Source organism: Mugil cephalus, chromosome 23 (assembly GCF_022458985.1).
Source record: "Mugil cephalus isolate CIBA_MC_2020 chromosome 23, CIBA_Mcephalus_1.1, whole genome shotgun sequence".
NCBI lineage: Eukaryota > Metazoa > Chordata > Actinopteri > Mugiliformes > Mugilidae > Mugil > Mugil cephalus.
Genome location: NC_061792.1, coordinates 9,474,915 through 9,499,085, shown reverse-complemented (window position 1 = coordinate 9,499,085; position 24,171 = coordinate 9,474,915). Strand labels below are relative to the sequence as shown.

The following is a 24,171-nucleotide window of genomic DNA, read 5'->3' as shown; positions in this document are numbered from 1 at the left end:
ACCGTTGAGCACAAGTTGGCGTCAACACGCCGCTAAATAGTTTGATATCAAACAATTCACTAAATGTCATAATGCGGCGAAACCGGGAAGATATTTGCTTCGGGAAAATAAACTGTGAAGTGTTGAAAGGCCAGCTGCACTACGCTGCAAAAATGGAACAGAAACAATCGACCGTATTTTAAATTTTAAACTATATTGGTTAGCTAGCTAGTTAGCCTGGACTGTTGCTAATGCCGAAGGCTAACGTTGGATTGGAGAAAACAACTTTTGTCAACCAACAAACTAAACGACATTCACGACAGCAACATGGACGCAGTGACGATGGGACATGGAAACTTTTAAAGGAAGAAGAAATTGAACCTCCGCGTCAAAGCGTGAGTCTGAAACCAATCTTTTTATTTGTTTTTCGCTCGCTGTTCATGTTAATGTTGGTTAAACATTGTCGCGGATATTGTTGTTGGTTTTAAGCTCCTGTTGCGTTACGTTATTTGGTTTTTCAGACACCTGTGATTTAAAGGTGCGCCTGGCTCGTTTTTTTTAATCTTTATTTGACTCATTAGCTCCTTGTGGCCGATTGAAGAAAGGCAGCTTTTAAATCAGAATTAGCTCGACCTATTACCATATTTTACATCTTCAGATGACTTGTCAGGTTTGACTTTTAAAACCTCTCCACCGAAACACCCGCAACTACACACGCATACCAACACCTTAGCATCATCCCCCTCCACGCCAACCACCGCACATCATTAAAAAATCAAAAGAGTAAATTCAGCGACTGTCAGGTTGTTGTGAACATTTACCAGAACAAGTGGCAGGTGTGATTAACTAATCCGCGATGTGTTCGCGCACGCCCACGAAAATTAATGGAACAAATTTCCCTCCTGTAATTAAGATGAAACCCACTGTCAGTTATAACCTTGCCCCTGCTAATTATGTACAAGTGATTTATTCTCTGTTGCACGCGGGGAGATTAATCTGTGTCATGCATCGCTGACTGAATAGTGGACAAGTGTGCGCACACACACACAGACACACACATGCCTAGGCGGATGCAAACATGCATCGATACACATTATCCAAAAGGGCTCCGTGCCATATGGCGTCAGTGGCTGAAATCATTAGATGCAGCTGAAACTAGAAGGTTTTTTTCTGCCTTTCTCTGTGCTCACCTTAAACATTTCCACGCAGGATTGTGTGGCCACGCAGCTGGTTTGAAGTTCAAACATAAAAGTGCAGTTTTGTTACTAGGAATGAAGATTTTTTTTTACATATATTTGATCTTCTAAAATGTCTCTGTAATCTTTATGCTGCATCTTAAATCAGAAATTTTTTAGGAGAGTCACAAACTGACGGGCTTTATTTTTGGAATTTTTTAACAAGTTGCAAACAAAAATGGGTAATACAATCAAATCATTGCCAGTTGCACGTTTATTTTGTAATTTTTTTCCCCACTAAAGCTAAGACAAATAGTGTTTAATCATAAATCACACATTTTAAAACAATACAGACTAAAAGTACTTACGTCAGCGTCTGCAAAGTGCAAAATTTTCTCCTTCTCACAGTCATGCTTTTGTGCGCTTCTTGACGTGTGTCGCCACCAGGTGGCAGTAGATATCAAGAAATGCGGCGCCTCAAGAGGCCTCCATCTGTGCTTTCCAGCTTTACAAATACAAAAAAGTCATCAGTCATCAGTTTTATTCTTGTTAAAATTGTCTGATGTATTTAATGATTTAATATATATTTTAATAAAAATGTGCGTAATTTAATTTATTTTCCACTCCTTTTTTTTTTTTTTTTTTTTAGAATTTCTAACACACGTAATGACACTAGCTTTACGCAAGGGGATAATTTATAGCAATTTATTATTTATGGTTGTTTCCGTGTGTATTTTTAGGTGCTATATCCTCCATACCAAGCCCCTATAGACCAGTGTGCAATATCCTTAAATAGAGGGTGCTACGTTTGACTGAATAGGGCCAGGATTTATCCATCAGGAGCGCTCCTCCCGCCTCCGTCCACCTCCACACTCCGTGGACGCGACGGCGATTTTTCTTACGGATTCCGTTCAAACCCTGCAGATCCAGGCCACAATAGATGATGCATGTCTTATTGTTCCTTCGCGTAAATAGCCTCCGTTGTTCCTGCCACACTGGAGCGCCGCCAAACGTCTGAATATGTTCACATGTCCCCGGCTTGTTTTGCCTATTGTGTAAATGCTCGAAAATGAGGGACTTTTTTTATTGCTGTGGCAGCTTCGGTCCTCCACATGAAAAAGAAGATATTCTTTGTTTAATGTGGAATGCAGAGAGGAAATAATTATACTTTACACAGACAAACATGAAAGTAATTACTCATGCTTCCCAGTTTAAACAAAGGCTTTTAACCCATTATAACACAATGCAGCGATGCCCTACAGTACCGTCATGACCACCATCAAAACAATTTGTTGTAAATTATTATTATTATTATTATTTTGCTTTACAACGTGTTATAGTGTTGAAAAGCGTCTGTAGCTTTTGGGAGCCACAGAGGAATTTACGAACACTACTGTTACTTTTCAAGAAATTCTGCTTTTATCCTCTTTTAATACAAATTATTGTTGTTGTCAGTGTTGTAGGTTGGAAAAAAAAATGTTATATATTGCTTAAAGAAGCAGAATAACAACATGACAATGGAGCCTTTTTAATTTTTAAACACGACTCATGGTTTGATTTAGCCGTATATTTGTCTGAAAGGCAAAATAGTACAGTCGTAAAATAGCAGGAGGTGGAAATACTCAAGTATTTTAACATTTAAAAGCATTAAGTCAGGTTCAAATTAACAAGCCGACCACAAACCGCAGTGATGGTTTGGAAAGAGCAAAATAAGAATAAAAAAAAGCCTCTCAGATATAACACAACTCTATTAATTCAGAGCTGGATTTTTTTATTTTATTTTTTTATTTTTTTCTTGTTTAACCACCAGCAAATGATTTGAGCTCAGCCCAAACTGCTTATCACAAACAGCGCTTTGCATTTCCACGCACAACACAGTTGCGTTTAAAATGAGAATATACATTTATAACCCAGTAGATAAGCATTAAAAATTATTTTTTTTCTACAAATAACCCCCACCTGGTAATAAAGCAACCATGCTCTTATTGTGAACTGCCAGCGTTTAGCCGGTGTCCCTCCTAATTCACCATCATGACCGTCCCCTAATGGGATTGTCCTATTGGCCTATTTATTGCCATTAGGGAATTGAGGCTACACACAGTGGGTGAGGGGTTAATTACAAACAAGTGAAGGGGTCAGAGGTGCGAGTCGAGCTCATGTGATCACGAGAGGGACGGACCTTTTTGGTAATAGGGGGCGGATTTAAACAAGGATCCTTGGGAGAAGATTTATCCGCGGGCTGCGACGTGGCGACAAATAGCGGCGATAGGTGAAGGCCCTCTCGGTTGTAGAGTCCGGCCCGGATGACGAATGGCTTGTGTGTGTGTTTGTGTAAAATAGGGCGCCAGACCATATTCACTTATCACTGAGTCAGGTCCTTCCTCCAATCCGCTCTCCAGTGGGGGGGGGACCCAATCGCTTCTCTCGCTCTCTTGTTTTGTCCCTGCCGCTCTCTTCCCCTCCTATCTATCTCTTTAATACTTACACCCCCACCTCCACCCCTCCCCACACACACCTCTCACTTCCCCCCCCGCCACCTCCTCTCATCCAGCGCTCTCAGCAGTATCTCCCAAGCCTCTCAGCTTCCCATATTACACTGCCAGATAAGAGAGGAGAAGGGCCCGACTGACAGCGAGCCCAAATTAATTTACAAGCAATGATGCCGTTCCTGGGCTGATAGAACAGTCTTTATACAATATGAAGGGATGGGGAGTGACGCCTCGGAGGCTCCGCCGGGGAGGGAGTGAGGCCATGCTATCTTTGTAATTATAGGCAGAGACCTTGATCCTTCTCTCTTTCTGTCTCCCTGGGTCTCTCTCTTTTTTTTTTTTTTTTCTCTCCTCCTCAGTAAATGTTACAGAAGAAAACCCGGGAGACAAATACCACGAGCTCAGCGCCGTGGATATACGTGATGAAGAAATCATTTTCTTTCTCATATTAAGCGTTGATTCGATCAAATATCCCATACAGTGTTGCTCTCCGTTGTTCGACAGACCCACAGTTGTTCCTTCCTCCTCGTTCTCCCACCGCCCTCGACACGTATGGCGCGGTTCTCCACAGCTCCGTGGCCTAATAGGCTTACCGCACCATAGAATCCAAAGAAATGCAAGTGGATTAAGGAAATCAGTTTTTCCAGTTTATATACCATTCATTAGCCGCCGCCAACAGTTGTTGTTGGACCAAAGCTTTCGACTATGGGAGCTATTACGCTCGGAGTTTCTGGCGTACATGCTTCAAGGTCCCCTGACAATCCCTGCAGAATGAGGAAATAATAAGCTGGCGGCCATGGTTCGCTCTCGCACCAGTCAAGGGTCGGTCCTTGAGTCTTTAGCTCCATCCATGAACGCCTGGGCCGGTTTGGGCTTTTCTCTAGGTGCACGGGAGCCGTGTTGCCAGCTCTTTGCCTTTGGTTCAAGTCTGATCAAAACCTAGGAGCTAAATCTGCAACCAAATCTTTTATAAGTCATTTGCCAAACGGACGAAAAGCAGCAACTAACGCCAACAATTAATGCGTCTTCTAGTTGTTTTCTTTAATTCGCTGTCGGGTTAGAAAGCTCCAGGTAACAAACACCTCAAGCTCTAAACGCCAAGGCAACGAATGAGCAACGTGAACGACCACCAAACCTAAAGCTAGATTTATGCCTCTATGCGACATGCACCTCTACAGAAATATAACTACATGTCGCAGAGATGCAGAGAAAATTCACAATACATCTCCCACCTGCACAACTTTCTCCTTTTTTTGCAGTAATTCTAACACAAGACAAACGTTTTAGCAGCGTATTTGTGCCTACACCGGTATTTCGCGCCAACATAAGCTTCGATATGGGCTCTTGTAGATTTATTGCAGGGGTTTGACCTGATTCCTTAGAAAATATCTCATTTTAAACCGAATACAGGGATGTCTCAGCCTTTCTGTAGCCTCATTACTTCCTCTCTGTCCTGTTATGAGGCCGTTGTTGCAGGACTTTCTATCACAAGTTTTTCCTATGTAATTAAATAGATATCACAGACTGCTGCTTCACCCGTCTTTAGAGTAGGACGTGGCTGAAGGCCGTGGTCCACGGCATTAAGATCACTGATAGGAATATTGGGTTGGTGTCCTTCCAAAAAGGCCCAGCAATGGATTAGTCCACATAGTTCGAAGGCTAAATGCTTTGTGAGCTGTGAAATGGGTAATTTGTTGAAGCCGGTGTTTGGTGGAGGAGTGGGGGGCAGCTGCGCGCAGTTACGCAGTCCTGCCCTGATGGCCGTCCAGCAATCCGACACAGACAGAAGTGATTTAGGTCCAGTTAACACGTTCATATTGGATTATTTCTGCTCTCTGGCTCATGATGTGATCACGGTTGGTTCCTGAGGATGAGCTTTTGACCTCACGTCTTATCAAAAACACACATGTGCAAAAATGCTAACTACGACGGAGCTTTAATCATTGGTACAAGTGCTGAGGTGGGACATAAATATCTTCTCGTATTTTGTTTTTATTCAGTGTTTTTTTTTTTTACGGCCAAAAGTAATAAAATGGAGATTGCGAGTAGATCGAAAACACTCTGAGTCGCGGAGAGAGAGAGAGCGAAGGGGCTCGAGGTGGCGCCGGCGACGAAGCGTCGCTAACAGTCGCAGGAGATCAGGGAGCTAACGTAGCCGCCGCGGAGACGTGCGGCGGCCGGATCGCGCTGCTTACGCGCGGCTCGGCTCCCTCGCAGAAGACGGAGAAGTGTAAATCCGAAGCTGAAAACTCCATTAGGCCGAGTCAGTCATGCATCCCTGTGCTCCAGTGCCAGACAGCTCTGTAAATCAGCTTCCTTTTTTCTAGCTCCACTGAAGAAAACAATATGGGTAGTGTCTGGGTACTGAGCATCGGGCCCTTGGGTTACACACACACCACACACACACACACACACTCAAACACACACACACACACTCAAACACACACCCTAGGGGCCTGGCTGCTACAGAGTGAGACCAAATGCTCTGATCCAGGTTGAACTAACCACTGACATGTGCACCTGTCAGACATGGGCTGCTGAAGGTGTGTGTGCATTTTTATGTACACACACACACACCTACTCTACGAGTGTGTGTGGCATGCTATGTTGTTATAACAAAATCCACGACATATCCAGCTCTTCTTTCAGCTCTTCTGTCTTCTATTAATATTGTAGTGTTGTTTTTCTTTTTTTAAATTCTTTTGTGTTTTAATTCTCACACCTCGAACACGCACACGCAGATACACACACTGTAAAGTAAATGGATTTGGAGTGTGTCCGCCCGTCCTAATCTGTTGGCCAGTAAAGGCTGACTGAGGCCTAGCAGGTGCTAGACACTTGTCTGTGGAATGTAGAGGCCAGACCTCAGACCTCCCACCAGGACTGAGCTTCCTCTGTGCTGCAGTGTGTGTGTGTGTGTGTGTGTGTGTGTGTGTGTGTGTGTGTGTGTGTGTGTGTGTGTGTGTGTGTTGGGCGGAGGGTGTGTGTGTGTGTGGGTGGCGGTCACCACCTGCTCTCGACCTAATTTCAGTTTTTCTCAGGACCAAAACATTACATTGCACTCTGCAGGGGGGGTTCAATCCAAATTGTGATGTATCGAACGGCAAAAAATCGGAGCGAGCTGGTGCTGAGATTCACCTGAAGAAGACACAGGTATTTGTGCCATTATGGTGCTTAATTAACATGCATTTGTTGCGTTTTTGTTGTTTGACAATAAATAACCAAACAGTTTAAAGATGGTTAATATTTGTTGCATTTATGGATGAAAAAAAACAATTAGTCAATTAGTGTTGATTAAAATATGCAGTAAAACACGAGTCTTCAATGTTTTTCAGGTCAAGGACCCAAACTGATGGAGAAAATAAGTATGTGTTCTATATTAAACTAGTGCTATTTATAAATATACAATATTATTATCATTTTGCATTCAATATTAAGCTATTCAAATAATACACAGGTTCTAATATTCATTTTGCTTAATTTTAAACATGTGCAACAGTGGCCGTGCAACCTCCATTTGTCCCTTTGCTAAAATTACAAAAAAAAAAATAGTCATAGTTTAATATGTGACAGAATAACCTGGAAGGATGTGAAACCTCAGTCGCTGTCCCAAGGTCAAAAAAAATCATTTTACACCATATTGTGCTGATCAAGCTGTAATTTTTTCATGGCTCATATCTTTAGATAAATGCAATTAACTCACTTTGCCGTCAGTCCCGATTAATTTTTATGTGTTTGAAAACAGCTCTGTGAGGAAATTTAAGCTGCGGACCAAAACATACGACAACAAACTAAAAAAAAACGGGCTGAAAGTAGCTAAAACGGAGCTGCAGAATTTAAACTCTTAATATTACGCACAATCGTTTGACCTGTTGTTAGCATAGAAATATTGATTAGATTAGCTTCAAGTTGATCTTTTTACTGCAACAGAAGGACTATAATTTATAAATAGAATGTTTTCTACGTTGCTGTTAGCCTGGAGAAGAACAAGAAAGAAAATTACACATGCAAAAACAATAATATGCAGATCTCGTTGAATTGCTACGCCTGTAAAAGCGTAAATTTTATTTATTTATTTTTTTACTGTTGTCGCGCAGCTGCGATCGTCACATCGCGAGTTCGCTGCAGAACTCTTTCCCCGTAGCTCAGCATTAAAAACCCGATTAATTCCAGCTTATCAGCGGAACAACACGCGGCCCCCGAACGAGTGTGAATCAGCAGAAAAAGCATCCCGGGCGCCGCCTCCGACGTCTCTAATGTAGATTAATGCTACCTGCCTGCGGTTTGGCTGCGTCTGTGGACAGCAATTAAGAGCAATAATCACCTTTTCATGGTCTCCTCTCTTAGTTGGTCATTATCCTCCTCCGCATAACGAGGCCTCCCCCCCCCCCCCGCCCTCCGTCTTCCCACAAATACGAGATAATGAGGAAAGTTTGGAGGGTGTCGGTGTTATTGTTTGCTGCGTTTCTGTGGGCGTTGTTATTCTAACCGCTGTATGCAGAATATTCATAAATGAGACGGTTTAGCTGCACGTGTGAGCGTCTCACATCCAGTGGATTCGGCGAGAATTGAATGAAGGTTAAGGGTTGATCCGCTGATTTACTCCTCTCCCCTCTTTTTCCTCCCTTTCTTCCTTCCACTCTCATTTTTCCCGGTGTCAGAATGACTGATGGCGGCCCGCAAGGAGCGGTGTCCGGCGTTATACCTCCCAACAAATGGCCGCGGCCCGCTTGGCCGGACCTTGGTCCAGACGGAAATCAATATTTCACCATTTAAAATCTATCAAAAGAGGATTTCTGAGAGCGCCACAGCTGCCTGCATTCTCCTCCACCCACCGCTAACCACCTCACCCCCCCCGACTCCCCTCCCTCCTCCTCCTCCACGCGCCACGCCACAAGCACTGAATCAGACACTTTGTAGTTACAACTAGTAATCAATAAGCCAGCACCTTCACAGATCTTAACCGCAGTCGCCTCTGAGTGGTGATGGATGGCGAGGAAGGCCGCGATTCATTTTGTCAGGCCATTACGCCGGCGAATCCTGTCCACTTCATCCTGCAGACGATCATTTTTCACACTTCATAAGAAGCTGAAATGGGTCGAGATGGAGCAGAGGAGGGTGGGGGGGGGGGGAGAAAAAAAAGAGAGGAGAGGCAAAGACGGAGAGCGGGGCAGAAATGAAGAACACAGGGAAAGATTGAGAGGGAAATACAGTAACAAAGGAGGGAGGAGGAAGGAACGAGAGTGATGACAGACGCTAAGAGAGAGCGAAGAAATGTAAACCACAGCGGGAAAGACGACTAAAAGATTACACTGACCTCAATGGGCAGGCTTTTGATTTATAAATCCGTCTCTGAACTGGAAGGAATAAGCCAAAACAACAACAAAACAGTACATTTGTTAAGCTAAAAACAAGACAACAGTGAGCCAGGCACTGTCTGTGCTGTGTGTGTAACCAAATCACTCAGGGGAGAAATTGATTTTTTTTCTTTTCTTTTTTTCTCTCCCTCCACTCGCTGAAAGAATTTTATCGCTGTAAAGCACACAAGGGCAAAGTAACCATGAACAAGTCCCACTAGTCAAACGTATTATGTTTACAAAACAGCAAAGTGGTAAATTAGTTGAGCTATAACGCACTTTGCTCCAGCACAGTAAAATATTGTGCTATTACCCCGCTCCGCTTCTAATAACCACGCAGTGCTTAACTTTGCGTCATTTATCAGTGGAAACGAGTAGAGTTAAGACGGAGGAACACAAACCTGCTTTCCTTCACCTTCTGTCATTTGCATTAGTGCATCATATCCCCCCCCCCCTCTCCTCCTTCCTCCCCCCGTCTTGGCCCGGCTCCCACAGACCCACGGTGTTCTTGTTGGATCGATCTTGCCTCTGAAAACAAGCGACAGCTGCTGCGTGTGTGCGCTTGTGTGCGTGTGTGTTTGTGTGTGTGTGTGTTTGCGCGCTTCCTCGCCGTCCCTCCGCCGCGGTCTCGCCCCATATGTTGGCCCTCACCTGCTGGCGGGCGAGGATTATGAGCTACAAGCCCTTATTAAAACTGGATTTGTTTACCCTCCCGCTCGCACCCGGCGACAACAAAAACAGTACGACCCGTCCGACGCTGGGACGCCGCCCGGGAGCGTGAGAAAAGGAAAAAAAAAAGCTAAAATGCACAGATAAGGCCACAATTTAACCTTTTTTTTATGTTTTAATATACTGTAATAAAATCAAATGTCTCAAAAACAGGCAAATATTTTAAAAACTTAATTACAATTTTTACGTGACCTCCCCTGGATCAGACAGGGTTTATGTGCAGTGTGCTCGAGGTTAAACTCCTGAACTGGCCTAAAAGCAGAGTTTTACTCAAACTCTTGAGCAGCTTGTCTTTATTTATCCACAGGAAGGACACATCAATGCACCACGACGAGCTTTGAATCCTATCAAACTAATCGGAATCAGAAGAAACTTTATTGATCCCCGAGGGGCAGTTAGGACGGCGAAGAGCGCTACATGAAAATAAAGAGAAAGAGAATAAAATCACAACAGTGTGTGGGCAAAAGCAGCGTGTTGTGTGCAATGGCAGGCCTGCTGTCGCTAAATGTGAAATAGTATAAATAAAAACAATATGTAAAAAAGTAAAATAGCAGATGCGGTACGGCTACAAATTATATTATGGTTTACTAAAGTGCAATAGGAATAAAACATTAGTAGCTTTTACCATAAAGCTAGTAAAAAGTGTAAAAATAACAAATACAGTATCTTCATTATAATAATATTAGTCTTTTGTAAAACCAAACTAGTGTCTTCTTCCTCCTGCACCCGTGGTCGTATTGGTAAAATCTGTTACAACTAGAGGTGGGTATTGGCAAGGATATCACGATACGTATCGCGATACTTGAGTCACGATATAATCGCGATATTAGTCGCGATATTATGATACTGCCATTTGTTGCAATATTCTACAAAGCTCAGTGAGAGATATTAAACGCAGCTTAAAATACACATTGTATGTGGTGAAGGTGGGGAATTCGTTCACAAACACACTTTTTCTTTTAAAATTGATATTCAGACATCGAAAATCGATATTGCACTGGAAGAAAAAATATTGCCATATCAATATTTTTTTCCCCCCACCCCTAGTTACAACCCACCGCTCTTCCTCCTTTCTTCTTCATCTGTTTCTGTTTGCGTCCTGACAAACACGATGGCTTAATTCTTCTTATTTGCTTCTTTTCAAATGTCTAACTCCTTAGCATTTCATCTAAAAAAAATAGTCTCAGGCTTTGTTTATACAAATGACGTCTATTTTTTTCTTCTTTTGCTTCAGATGAGCTGCAGTCGTAATACTAATGTAATCTGTTGTGTTCCAACTCTTTGTCTTTTTATTTGACCAGGACGACCACTCATTTCTCCCTCCTTTTCTTCTTTGTCGTCTTCTTATCTTATTTCCTTCTTTCTTTGCTTTTCATCTGTCACGAATATTCTCCACCTGCGCCCCCCCTTCACCTCCATCCCCACCCCTTCTTTTCATCTCTATCCGTCCTCCTCTACTTCCTGTTGTTTTTCTCTTAACCTAATACCTATTTCTTTTTCTTCACAATCTCGTCCGCATTCTCTTCTTCTTTTTTTTTTCTTCAAAAACCCACGTTAATAGTGAAGATTCCCATTTATTTTTCGCTCCTTGCTAAGTCAGCATCTCTTTTAGGGAAAATTAGCAGAGTGTCCGACAATATGTGAGGATCAAGGCGAAAGGTAATAACGTGATGAAAGGAAAGATGGAAGCCAGAGAGAAAATGAGGACGATTAATGGGAGGAGAAAGAGGCAGGAATGGAGGGAGGGGAGGAGGTGGGGGGGTTAGAGATGGAGAGAGTGAGGAGAAAGGAAGGTAGAGAGGCATAGTCAGCATCTGTCTTGGAAATTAATGGGTAATGTGACAAGTTATGGAGTCGCAAAAAGAGAAGGAGGGAGGAAGGGAGGGAGAAGACGGAGGAGTCGGCCGCCTCGTTGGTTCCTGGAGTACACAGAGGTGACGGGGTGGGGGTGGAGGTGGAGGAGGGGGGAGCAGCTCATTTGATAATATCTTTGCAGTTGGCTAAAAAAAAATCCTATTTGCTTTAGTTCGGATGAAGATCGGAGGTGTTTTTGGCAGCGACTAATCTGGCGCTCTATCACCCGTGCATCCCAAACACCGCTATTATCACTTCCTTTAGAGCGGCCACGTTTGAAACAGCACACTAATAGTGCCGTCGCTGCATTCGGTAACGCCGCACTCACGGCCCTTGAAGGGTAGATATTACCACCGCGTGACACGCACGTCTGTATCAGCTGGTCAGCTTTTGCCGGAGTAGCCAGAAGGGGGCACACAGCTCCTGGTTTTAGAGGCCAGGCCGAGGGGGAGCGTCGGGCCTCCACCTCTGGACGCCCTGCGTGCGTGGCTCGCAAGTTTTTAGATTCGTTACGCGCATATTTTTAGGAGGGTTTGATTGGCGTAATATCTGGACAAGCACGCTATTAAATTTCTTAAATTGCGTCCAGTGAAAATGAAAATTTAATTGAATTTCTCAACTGTTATTATCCAAGAAAATGCATTTAAAATACCTACTTAAGGACTGTTGAAAATAATAATAAAATAAAATTATATAAAGTTAAATAAGATTTAAAAAATCTATATTAATACTGAACTGAACTTCTGTAAAAAAAAAGTATAAATTTAACAAGAAAATTCCGTTTATTTCTAGAATCGTGTGTGTGTTTGAGGATGTTTTTAATAAACGAGGCACAGGTTAAGTAGCTCGGCAGCAGGGAGGGACAAAAGCCAATTTCCTTTTCTGCTTGTCACCTTTTGTGCCCAAGAACATTGGAGGATTGAACCTGTCAGTCAAGGCGAGAACCAGCGTGTCGCCCCCGTCTGCGAGACAATGGGGAGAAGGTTGAATCCTTTGAAGGGGCTTTTAATGGCATTTTAGAGAAACAAAAAAAAAAAAAACGAGGTGCAGCAGGAGCACATGCCCTACAACGATTCACACATCATTAGCAAAAGAATTCATCATTTAAATGTAAAATATACAACTCACAGATACTGTTTTAACTGGTGTGTGTGCACTTATTTATAATAAAATATAATACGAAAGCTAAAACCATTGATCACATTTTTCTAGTTTATTACTTTCTCAGGAGGGAACATAAAAAAATAAAAAAATAAAAAAAATGAGGTTGAGGGAACCGGGTGGTAAAAACTTCCCTCGGCCGGCCAAGCATCACAGACATCAAAGTGAAGACATTGTTTGGGGGGGAACAATGGCTGCCGTCACAGCCCAGGAGTTTGTGTGTTGTTGCGTGTTTGCGCCCCCCCCCCCCTCCCTCTCTCTCTCTCTCCAAGAATCCCCCTCTGACGGCGAAATCACTGGATTATCAAACCGGCAGATGCAAACCGCAGAGAACAATATCAGCCGCGGCCCTCGGAGGGGAATCCTCTGAAGAGGAGAGACGCACAGATCGCATCAGACAAAGAAAGTCGCGCTGAAACTCGGGGAAAACTCTCGTTTGCTCGGGTTCAGCAGCAGCTTGTCTGAATGTATCACTAAATAACGTGTGCTTATTCAAGCAAATATATATTTTTTTGTATAACTTTATACAAAGTGAGCTCAATTTTGTTGCTAAATTATAGAGAAAATTTTTTTTATAAATTTTTTTTTGAAAAAAATTATAAAAAATTTTTTTGGCTCGTGCAACTTCAGATTAAGTTTAAAATTTAAAATGCACACGCAAATAAATAAATAAATAAATAAAAGCATCTGGTTTCTCTAAGGGTTAAAGCTAATGCAAAGAGTTATTAGGGAGCAGCTCTCGTGTGTGGTGTGCGCCGTGGAATGGACCGTCCCAGTCAGCTGGGAGCATATGGGAATGCCATCAAACCCGTGATTTGCTGTGTCGACATCCTCATAACCTCTCGGATGCTTCAGCCGCGGAGGTCCGGGGCTACCATGCGTGCCCTGACACTTCAAACCCCGCGGACCAGACCGGTGGGGATAATGCAAAACATCGAGGGCGAGCTGGAAGAAATGTGTTTTTGGGACCTCTCCCGCTTTCATGTCGCCCGGTGCGCGCGAAGTGTTTTAGGATTTCGTACGTAAGATTCGCCCGGGAGCTGCTTAGATTCTGAAATAGTGTCTTTGAGAGACAGAAACCCTTGGAGAAAATCTGCGTCCGGCGGGGGCCCCCCGAACAGAAAATCAATAACGATCAGCGTAATGGCAGCGCGCGCAAACACGCACACAGCTCCAGTGAATAAAACTAACACTAATCACACCTTATTAGCAGGGCCAGCAGAATTGATCTCTGGGAGCATTAACGGGATTCATTAGGGTTTTAATGAAGCCAGGAACAGGAAGAGGGAGGTGGGAGGGAGAAGATAGTGGATTATTTAAACATAAAACCAGATTAAATCTTAAATATTGCACCACGTGGATGTAGCTTAACGTCTTGGGCCATCTTTAGTCGTCGTGTTTCAAGCTCGTACTTCACACCCGCACCCAACTGGGTGGCCCGAGAACCACTCAGAGCAACGGGGTTATCGTATCAAAAGGCGACCATCGCGTTTTTAGATCCCCGACTTCCTGAGTTGTGAAAATGGACTAAGAAGATGTCTCAAAGTACTTCCTGTGGACGTAAGAGCAAAAGTCCCAACTGGAGCTAAAAAAAAAAACAAAAAAACCCACCCAACATTTCTCATATTGAGCGATAACGTCAGCGTGAGGCAATTGATTACAGCAGAAACGTCCCAGCTGAAAGACGGAGCCGTTGCGCAACTGTTTTCACAATCTTAAAGTAATCGTGCGTGACCGGCGCGCTGGACGCCGCGTCGCTTTAGCGGGGTGTCCCCTTTAAGTAATAAGCGATAAAAAATATTTCTCCCATGGTCCTCTTTATAGGAGGAGGGAAACAGGCCTCTGGACCTCACTCGAAGAAACGCTGACATATACAAATGCAGTCTGGCTGACGCTCTTACAGTGAGTGGAAAAAAAAGAAAAAAAAAAACGTAATCCAAGCAGCTGCTGCGCGCCCAGACAATAGATATGACAAACATTTGTCTCCCTGAAATGATGACGGCGAGTGAACTGTGGAGCTGTTTAGTAGTAGCTGCGTTTATTTTGAGTTTTTTTTTGTGTTGGTAGCGAAGGAGGAAGAAGAAGAAGATGCAGGGGAGGGGAGGCAGGAAGGAGAGGGGGGTCTGTGATTACTGCAGTCGGGCCAACGGAGAAGAAAAACGACGTGCATAATCGTTTCCTGTCTCCTGCAGTAGCTGATGGGGTGTTTTATGCCTTCGGAAAACACGAACTTTAGACCGGAGGGTTGTGGAATGCGGCGCAACCAGTGTTTAGCGACAACCTGTTCGTTTCTCCCCAGCAGCGAACGTCTCCCTTTACTTTTCTCATCGTCAAGTTAAACGCGACTCTTACTCGCGGAGGTGTCGCCTTCGCTAAAACCCCGACGATTAATCGAGAGGCCGTGATTTAATCCGCGATCGTAAAGCGCAAAAACAACACATGGTTATTACATGGCTTGTACGTGTAGCCTGCGCGGGAACGGTGCAATTTGTCGGCCTCCAAATTACCCCCTCCCAAAAAAAACACGTCCGTGTCCGTGCCCTCGAAAAAAAAAAAAAACGTTTTCTAATTACACACCCTCAGGAAGGACAGTTTTACGATAAAAGCTGGTTAAGGTTTGGTTAGGTGTGAGCAGTTAGTGTAAGGGGAGCGACGCGGCCGCAGTTAAGATAACACAACCGCCGGGTGGTTTTCTTTACGAGGATCTTTTTTTTGTAATTTAAGAGACAGTTTAAGAGGGAGAAACTACATTTTTTATTTATTTTTTTCCCTAAATTAGTCTGTAGCACATAAAAGAAAAACATTAAGTACAATCATTCTAACCACATATGAAACTGTAATATTACAAGTTTAGTGTTGTGTTGGTTAATATCGTTTCTATCCGTCTATTACAGGAAGAATTCAGTTAAATCAGTTTAATTTTCAATTTAATTTCTCTTCTATTTGGCCGATAAAGCTTCCCTGACCCGACCCTAACCCTAGCTCACATGAGGGGGGGGGTCGCCTTCTGCTTGAGGCCATATGGAAAGAGGGAAGGAAAAGCCGGCGTGCATTTAATTAGCTTCCTCACCTGATATTTAACCACTCAGAGCTGCAGCCTTTCACCGAGCGCATCACAGCAAATGTTCCCGCTAACAATAGCTAGCGGTTTTCTGGCTTTAACTGGAATGCGCTTATCTCGGGTGCGTCGTCATTCCCAGCTGTGGCTCCTAACCTCAGAGGTGAACAGGCTCTTAACACGGGCTCGGCTCGAATAAATAATTTAAAGTCTTAAAACCCAGCGCGGCGTTTTTCTTTTTTCCCCATTTTCTCCTCCTCTCGCCTCCTTTCCCTCTGCCCTTGTCTCTGACCTTTTTCCACATCCAATGCAATATTTTCTGGCGCTGAATGTCAGCGGGCATCAGAAATGACTCCCCCTACCCAAAACGGCATCAATTTCAGCCTTGTTAGGTCCTCCACGCTTTCATGTGCTCGCACACACACACACAAGTACGCACACACACACGTACGCACACAATGTAAACCAATCCCTCTGTTGCTGTCAGCGAACAAGTGGCTACCCGCTGGGTGAAAAAAGGGCATGGTGAGAAATGCTCTCAATCACTTTCAATTAATCCCCCCTCCTGCTCGCCCTAAGGGACTTTAAAAGGACAGTTCTTCCATGGTGTGTGTGTGTGTGTGTGTGTGTGTGAGGGGAGCACTCCTCGCCGGACTACAACACAGATATTGATTTATTATCCTCTCCAACAATATCTGCGGCTGGAGGACCTCACACCGCGACCTGTTGACATCAGGGAGTCATTAGCTTCGAGGGCTCGGAAAAAAACAGTTTGAAAAAGTGGACGAATATTAAAAAAAAAAAAACAGTTTCCTCAATAATCTCTCCTTCATCAGATTCGGCCTGTTTTTTTGTGATTTCCAGACAGTTCTTATATCATGCTAATAGTGTGGATAATGATAATAAAAGAGTGCGTGTGTGTGTGTGTGTGTGGTAGCGGCGGCGTGCTACATCAGGAGCATCCCTGCTTGAAATGATTAGAAGGTTGGGGCCATTATGAGCTCCTCTCTGCCTTTTGTATCTGCCGTAATGAATATTGAGGGGGGTATTTGCAGCACTTTGAGGAACTAACAGCCTTTTTAATCCTTTAATCCTGAGGAAAACCAATTTCACCCCTATACACACACACACACACGCACACACACCAAGTGAAAGGGGTTTCACCGAGCCCACTGTGTGTGTTTAACCTGCTCTCGTTAATTTCCCGGCTCAGAGACCTGGTGATCCTGGAGATTAGGTTCATTAAAATCACATATTGTACTCTGCGGTGTGTGTGTGTGTGTGTGTGTGTGTGTGTGTGTGTTGTTGGATCAAGCGGGCTGATATAGGTGAAGGGCCGTCGTCGCCGAGGTTATCGCCTCGGACCTACCGCACACGCCAACGCAAACGCACACAGTTGCGGGTGACCCCCACCGCCCACCCACTCACAGCTGCGCTCATCTGGATTCGCTGCAGGTTGACCCTGACACGCTGAGGAACGTCCAGCTGTGGGGAGAAACCTCAGGCGCTCCAGATGTTTCACTTTGAGGCCGTTAGCATTAAGTTGAGAATTTGAATATTGGAACGTTGATCTTGAAGTTGAGAGTAAAAAAGAAAGTTCAGACTTATGTTGCCTGTTTGTTCTTGTGACTCAGTATAAAAATAATAATAATAATAAAATGCCACTTACATCCAAGGTTTTTCATCAGTATTATTTATTTTTTCAAGTAATTATTCTGTAGCAACTAAATAATAATCTTAACTTCCACCATTGGACAATTATCATTTCAGAAAAGTGTTTTTTGTTGTATTTTGCTATTAATAAGCCTAGTTTTGAGTATGTTTTAGTGCTGTATTATGTATCTGTAGAGTGTTATGTGTAGGTCTGTGTGTTAAAAAGCATCCATTAGTTGTGTAGTCTTTATTCCTCGTTGATCTCTTGTGTGTCTTGATTTGAGGCGGATCTTGTTGGTGTTGTTTGCGGTGCATTTACAAGTTCCCACACTTCCGACAGTCGCCTCATCTCGCAGCCCCTTGAGGCGTCATAATTGCCGAGGAACGTAAACATTGCACCATATACGACGTACAAGTACGACACATTTACACCATGAAAATAATTAATCATGCCGCAGCCTTAATCTTCAACAAGTATCAAAGTAAACGCGCTTATTTTTGCAGCCACGTAAACAAGTCCACACGTGGCAGCGTGAGAGAGAACGAACCTGAAACCATATAGGGAGATAAAACTGGTTACCCATCCCATTTTCTGATACATCACATTATTCTAAATATTCTATCAGTGACAGCTGGATTCTTGGAGGATTACGGTTAAGAAGAGCACATGCAGCTCACGCGGCGGCTTCTGAAAAAGCTTGATAAGGAAGCAGGGGAGGAGTGTGTGGAAATTCCTTTATGCGCTTGCGGCGTTTGTGTACGCCACATGTGTGAGTCCGCCTCGGCGCACGGCGGTAGTGGCGGTGTGTGTCTTCGCACGCTACTCCCCGGCCGCGCCTCCTATCGCTGCGACATAATGGAGGAGTGTCTGGGGAGTTTTATCGGCGAGCCGCGCTGTTCTGGGGGGACTCGGGGGCCGGGGGGCCCCGCTCAAAGGGCCCCCGCGATGCTGAAAAGGTGACTGAATTGAAAAGAGGATAGGGGGAGAATCTGCTTGTCTGCAAATGCGTGTGTGGGTTGGAGGCGGAGAGTGTTTAAAAGTCAAGGGTGCAGGACACGGGAGAGTATCGGAGAAGAATCGCCTTCCCAGCATGCCGCAGGGCTTCCTCTTAGTCCCGGCGTAGTAGGTGAGGAGCAACATAATTAGACAGATAAAAAGCAACACTGAATGTGGACGCGCAGATAAGGTCTAATGAGAAGGAGGTGGGACGGAGGAAAGGGGGGAGGAGGAGGAGGGGAGGAAAGGGCGAAGACATGAGGAAGGTGGGCAAGAACAAAACGGGAAGGGGGTTATTGGTGTGAGGTGGTGACGAGTCCAGGATCTGATGTTCATTAAAACACCTAAAACATACAAAAACTAAGCATATTGTTATTGGCGCTATATAAATAAAATTGAATTGAATTGAAAATTGAATTGAATTGATGTGTCTGCATGAGTGCTCACTGCAAAAAGTGTCTCATCTTCTTTAAGCTATATATTAAACTAGAAGTGGACAAAACTGTATATTATCAAAGCTTCTGGGAAATGAACATCTCTTTTAACACAGCACTAAAATCTACCTATAAATAAACTATTATCCCCGTTTAAAAATTCAACCAGGAGCTATTATTCTCCTGGTTGATATTATTTACAGTGTTTCCTTCTCCCTTCTGTGTGTCCATCTGGGTACAACATCCGCTCTCTGGGAGGCGTCGCTGTTTATCTACATCAACCCCGCAGCAGATTAGCCAACACCTCTCACCCCTCCCACCGCGACCTGCCCCTTCGCCTCGCCCCCCCGACGCATTCTTCTTCATTTCAACAGCTCCATTCCTGAACACTACGCGAGCGCTCCGTGATATTTCTGCTCCGTCGTCTGAAAAAGGAAACGCGTTTGCCTGTTGTTTTTCTCGGTGTTTGTTTATTCCGCCGTTCATTGTGAACCTCTTGGCTGTGACTGAGTTGGCAGCGGAAACAGAAAGAGGGCTGTGTCTTCACACCGCACAGTCCAATTGTGATCGCAATTGCTCCGCGGGTAGACTTGTCATCTTTGCACCTGCAGCGTAATCTGCTTGATGCGTTTTCGTCCGCGGGCAGGTTGCTGTGGGATATTCGCAAACAAATCATGACCCGAGATCCATTTTACTACTTTCTCAAAAGCCTGCAGCTGTTTTGTTCTTAGTCGTGTCTGTGTTAGTGTAAAAACAGTGCATTGAAGGTCCCAGATTTGATAGACACCAAAAAAGTTCTATTAAGACTTGGTGAAACGTTAGCATTTTAGCTCAGAGCTTTTGTTTTTGTGATGAACGTTTCACCGGGGTCGTGGTATTCCAGATGTCCTATTCAGGTTTTCCAGTCCCTCATAAGGGATCCAGAAGTGTTCCCTACCTAGATGGGATACGTATTCCCTCCAGAAAGTTCTTGTACCTCGGGGTCCCCTCCCATCTGGTTGTTTTAGCACTCAGCAGAAGTTTATTTCCCAAGTTTTTGTTTCTTATAAGTTGGTTTAGCTATACCTAGGGCTGAGCGCTACGCTGGTTCACACCCAATAGAGGTATTTTTTTTATTATGATATGAATTTATAATACACCGGCATACTAGTCTATTTGATTACGCAACGTTCGGAACGTTACGCCGCAAGACACTGGCGTGGTGAAGATGGAAATGTCTGGAAAAACGAAGCGGCAGAATGAGAAGACTTGCACCAAAAAAATCTGCCTGTTGGTGTTTTTTTTTTGTCCCTGAATTCTGGGGACAGTCCATGTTTTGGGTGACCTGTCCCCCGGCTAAAGCTGTCCTCGAAAGTCTCCCCAATTTTAGCTTTATGAATGAGTAAAAAAAAACTGTTGAGCGCAGACTACATTTATTACGGTAGCCGGTCAAGCTGCTATTGCCATTTCAGACGTAGCAGTTTAAATATGTATAAATATATGAAACTAAATGAAACCGCAATTGTCCCTGTTTATTCATTTCATCTTGACAACATTTAATTTATTTTTTTATTTATTTTAAATCTCCAACTGTCCACCTGCTTTACTACTACTGTGGGATTATTCTACAATATTTACTAATCATCACAGTAAAATAGTCCATCCTTAGTCCATCTACTGTATTAATTCCTCTCTCTGCAACCAGTAGAAAATGTTGTCAACACTTGATTATGCATGGAAAAAAAAATATAGTGATACCGTCAGAATTTTGAAAAATACCGTAAGTCATACTACCCAACCCGAGCTAAACCTCTGAAAACACACAAAAGCATGGACTTTATGAATCTCACTGTTGAAGTGCGGTGATTGTTAAGGCAGAGTGTCATTGAAGTGTGTCTTAACTACTGTGACCGTCTGAATCCGTCCACACATCTTCCTCTCTTTCACTGAGCCTGGGTTTGTTAACGGGCCGCTGTTTAATCCCAAAGAGGTAATGGTATCGATTAACACAGACAAACCGGTTGAATTCTCAGCAATAAGATGATCAATCATATCTTTAGGAGTCCCGGGCCACATGTTTTAGGCCCCGCATTAATCCAATCCCGATTATCTGGGGCTAAGGAGGGGGCCGTAATGGATTTGTGCACTCTAACAGAAAATGGCTTTTTGAACCAACACACAATTAGCACAAAGAGTTTTGGCAAAGCGTGCCCGTATTATCAACATAATGGGATACAAGCCTGCAGCTTTTTAAATGAGTTAGAAAATGGGGGGTTAATAACGTGTACAGAAAGTTTTCAACTTTAATTTATCATCCAGGGAGAGACCATTAATCAAAGAAGCCGTGAAGTGATGTTTTTCCTATTGATTTGAATCTATTATTTAATCCCTTTAGTTAATTTCCACAAAGTGCTTTTTATGTTGCTACTGGTAATAAATAGGCTTCATGTGTTCATTTCTATGGCTTTAGAAATGTGTGCAACAAAAAGGAATTGGCCAAGTCACAGGATTTTCAAACTTTTTAAGCAGCATGTGCAACACTATGTGTGAAGAAGTTGACTTTATGACCTTGGCTAAAGGTCTATGGTATGAATATCGTGCCATAATTAACAACTGTATATGGGTTGAAAAACATTTAAGCTCCTGAGACCGAAGCTTTTGTTTGATATGCATTTTTAATGTCTCCAAGGTATTTGGGATCAGTAGGACCTAAAACATACGAAAACTAAGCATAATCTTTCAACAGAAGTAGTAGTTTTTGGGAAAAACAATGTCCTCATATGTGGACATTGGGATTATTTCATTATTTAAATATAATACAGTCAAAAATTGCAAACAATGTCCTCAACTTGCTAATTAGCAAGGTCGTAGCTCATTGCTGTTGATAAAATTTGTTAAATTTGCAGGTTTTATCAAACTAGAATAGTTAATAAGAATAAATAAACGTTTTTATCCGTAGAATTTGTTGGTTTTGTTAGTCGTCCACTTTCTACCATCTGAAATGCCCGGTATCATGTTTTTACCATCTAGTGGTATTTGCTGCCACTAGATGGCAGACTAAAGTGTCCACTTATGAGGACAATGGGTTTAAATGAAGCAGAATAAGCTGCAATAAAACCTAAAACTTAATGTCCCCATTTGAGGACGCAGGGTCTCAGGAGGTTAAAGGTTGACATCTGATAAAAAATAGTTTGGAAGGCTGAAAGAAAGTATTAAATGTTTGGAAAATCTGGAAAAAAATTAAACAAAACAAATGGGGGAGCAGTCTGGCAATTTGATGCAACTCAGTGACTGTGACATGTGATTGGTTGCACTTTAATAAAGCGTCATTAATAGGATTAAGAGCAGTAATCGTAAAAGAACAGAAAAACACACTTTTTATTTCAAACCCAAGTTTCATGGTTTCAGAACTTCTTTACAAACCTGTACGCCACATTTTCAGATAGATTTTTACATCTGCAAAATTTCAAATCTCTGTGACAAATTGGCAAATTTGAAACTCATGTTGGAGAAAACACAGCAAAAAAAAAAGGGAAACTCTTTGACATGTGGTTTAAGTCTTCAAAAATCATTTTCAGCCTTGCAATCTTAATCTTAAGCCCCTGAAAGCATCAACAATTTCCTCCTTTTAGATTTGAAAAAGGTTTATCAATAAAGTGTCATCCGATTAAGCCACGCCCACTTCAGACTAAAACTAACAATTCGGAAGACAATTGAATGCTATTTATAGGAGCCAAGGATTTAGACGAAGGCAACGCACTGAGAACATCTGAATTTGTAAATGTGCAGCCAGCTCACGTTAAACAAAGATTTAGAAAAGGTTTGGCTCATGACAAACGGCCATAGTCTGGCATTTCTTGCTTTTGAATTCAGAAACACGGGTAAACAAGGGTTCTGTGATGCTGAAGAAGACCCATACAATAGCAGTATAGAACACAGGAGAGGAAAGCGAAGGCTAGTACATTTTATTAAACAAGATGACTTGTCTGCGGGGTAAACAAAGCTTCCTCGCCTGGTGGCCTAATACTCTGAAAAAGTGCCAGATCAGCCGGTGAGGATTCAGTGTGTGTGGGGATTAAAGCTAAAACCCGCGAGTCCGTGGCACCCCTGTATGCAAACACAGTCCGCTACGTTAACCCAGTTTGATATCACAATGCATAATCTCTGCTTTTTTTTAAAAAAAAAAAAAAAAAACGCACACAAATACACACAGATAATCTCTTCTTCCCGCAACTGTTGGGGTGTGACCTCCACGGCCTGATGGCTGCTGAGTGACGGCCGCTCATCTCTGCACAGCACGCCGCGTTAGGCTCGACGCGCACACAGACGTTTGTATAGGAACAAAAATTTTTGTAGATTTTTTTGATATACAATAAAAAAATATAAAAAAATGACACTTTATAAGACTTGTTTGTTAGATTTTGCACATGTTATAGACGTCTCCTGTTATGAGGCTGCAGCCTCTAAACCTGCGCCACCATTGTTTCAATAAATCTATATTTTCCACCCACCAATTAGATCATTGACACATGTAAAACTCTGTAAGTAGCTGATAACCCATAAGTAGCCACCGATAGGGTCTTAAAGGATAAGAAATCTGATGGTGTAGCAGAGCGTAGTGGTAATACGCTCTGCTAAACTAGGGTTAGGGTTAAAAGATAAGACGAACAACTTTCACAGTGAACTCAGTTGTATTCTTTTGGCTTTTTTTTTTTTTTTGATATTGATCCAATCAGCATCAGAAAGTCAGTTTTCCAGATCCTCCAGAAGATCCTGGCTTGGATGTTGTAGCAATAAGCTCGGATTCTTTTTGGATTTTTAGCTCGTTGGACAAATACATCTACAGCTTCATAATTCTCTTACTCATGTGGTTCCTTAGATCGCGTCCACCTCCTACAGTCTCCTGAACGGCGAGTCTTTTAAATAACAATACGACCCGACGCTCGGTGGGCATAACCTTGGACCGTTTGGCCGCTTTCTATTCCGCTCTAACCTGCCACCTTGACGTTCAGCAGCGCTTTTCGAACGGTCCAGCAACTTCCCCCGTCGTATCTGCACCTGGCACACACAGCCGACCTGTGGACTGACGGCAAACAGCCATTAGTTAATATTTACAAAGCATTTACAAAGCCACTTTCCCAGTCAGTTATAGGTGCTCTGCAGATGTTTATCGCCAGCGGGCATTGATCCGTGTCTTCCCATGCAAAGGTTGGAACCTGGAAAGGTTAATTGGGAAACAAGACAGCAGAACAGTTGAGAAAGTTTGCCAGTTTTAGCGTGTTTCCCGCTGGTGCTTGGGATTTGAA

The 24,171-nt window shown here is 43.2% G+C and overlaps 1 long non-coding RNA gene across 1 annotated transcript in view; it reads left to right on the top strand.

Moving 5' to 3' along the window:
* Nucleotides 1-13: 13 nt before the first annotated feature.
* LOC125000719 overlaps nt 14-24,171 on the top strand; it is a 98,041-nt gene continuing 73,883 nt past the window's right edge. The window contains exon 1 of the long non-coding RNA XR_007111366.1: nt 14-374. This is a non-coding gene — a long non-coding RNA (uncharacterized LOC125000719). The remainder of the gene's footprint in view (nt 375-24,171) is intronic.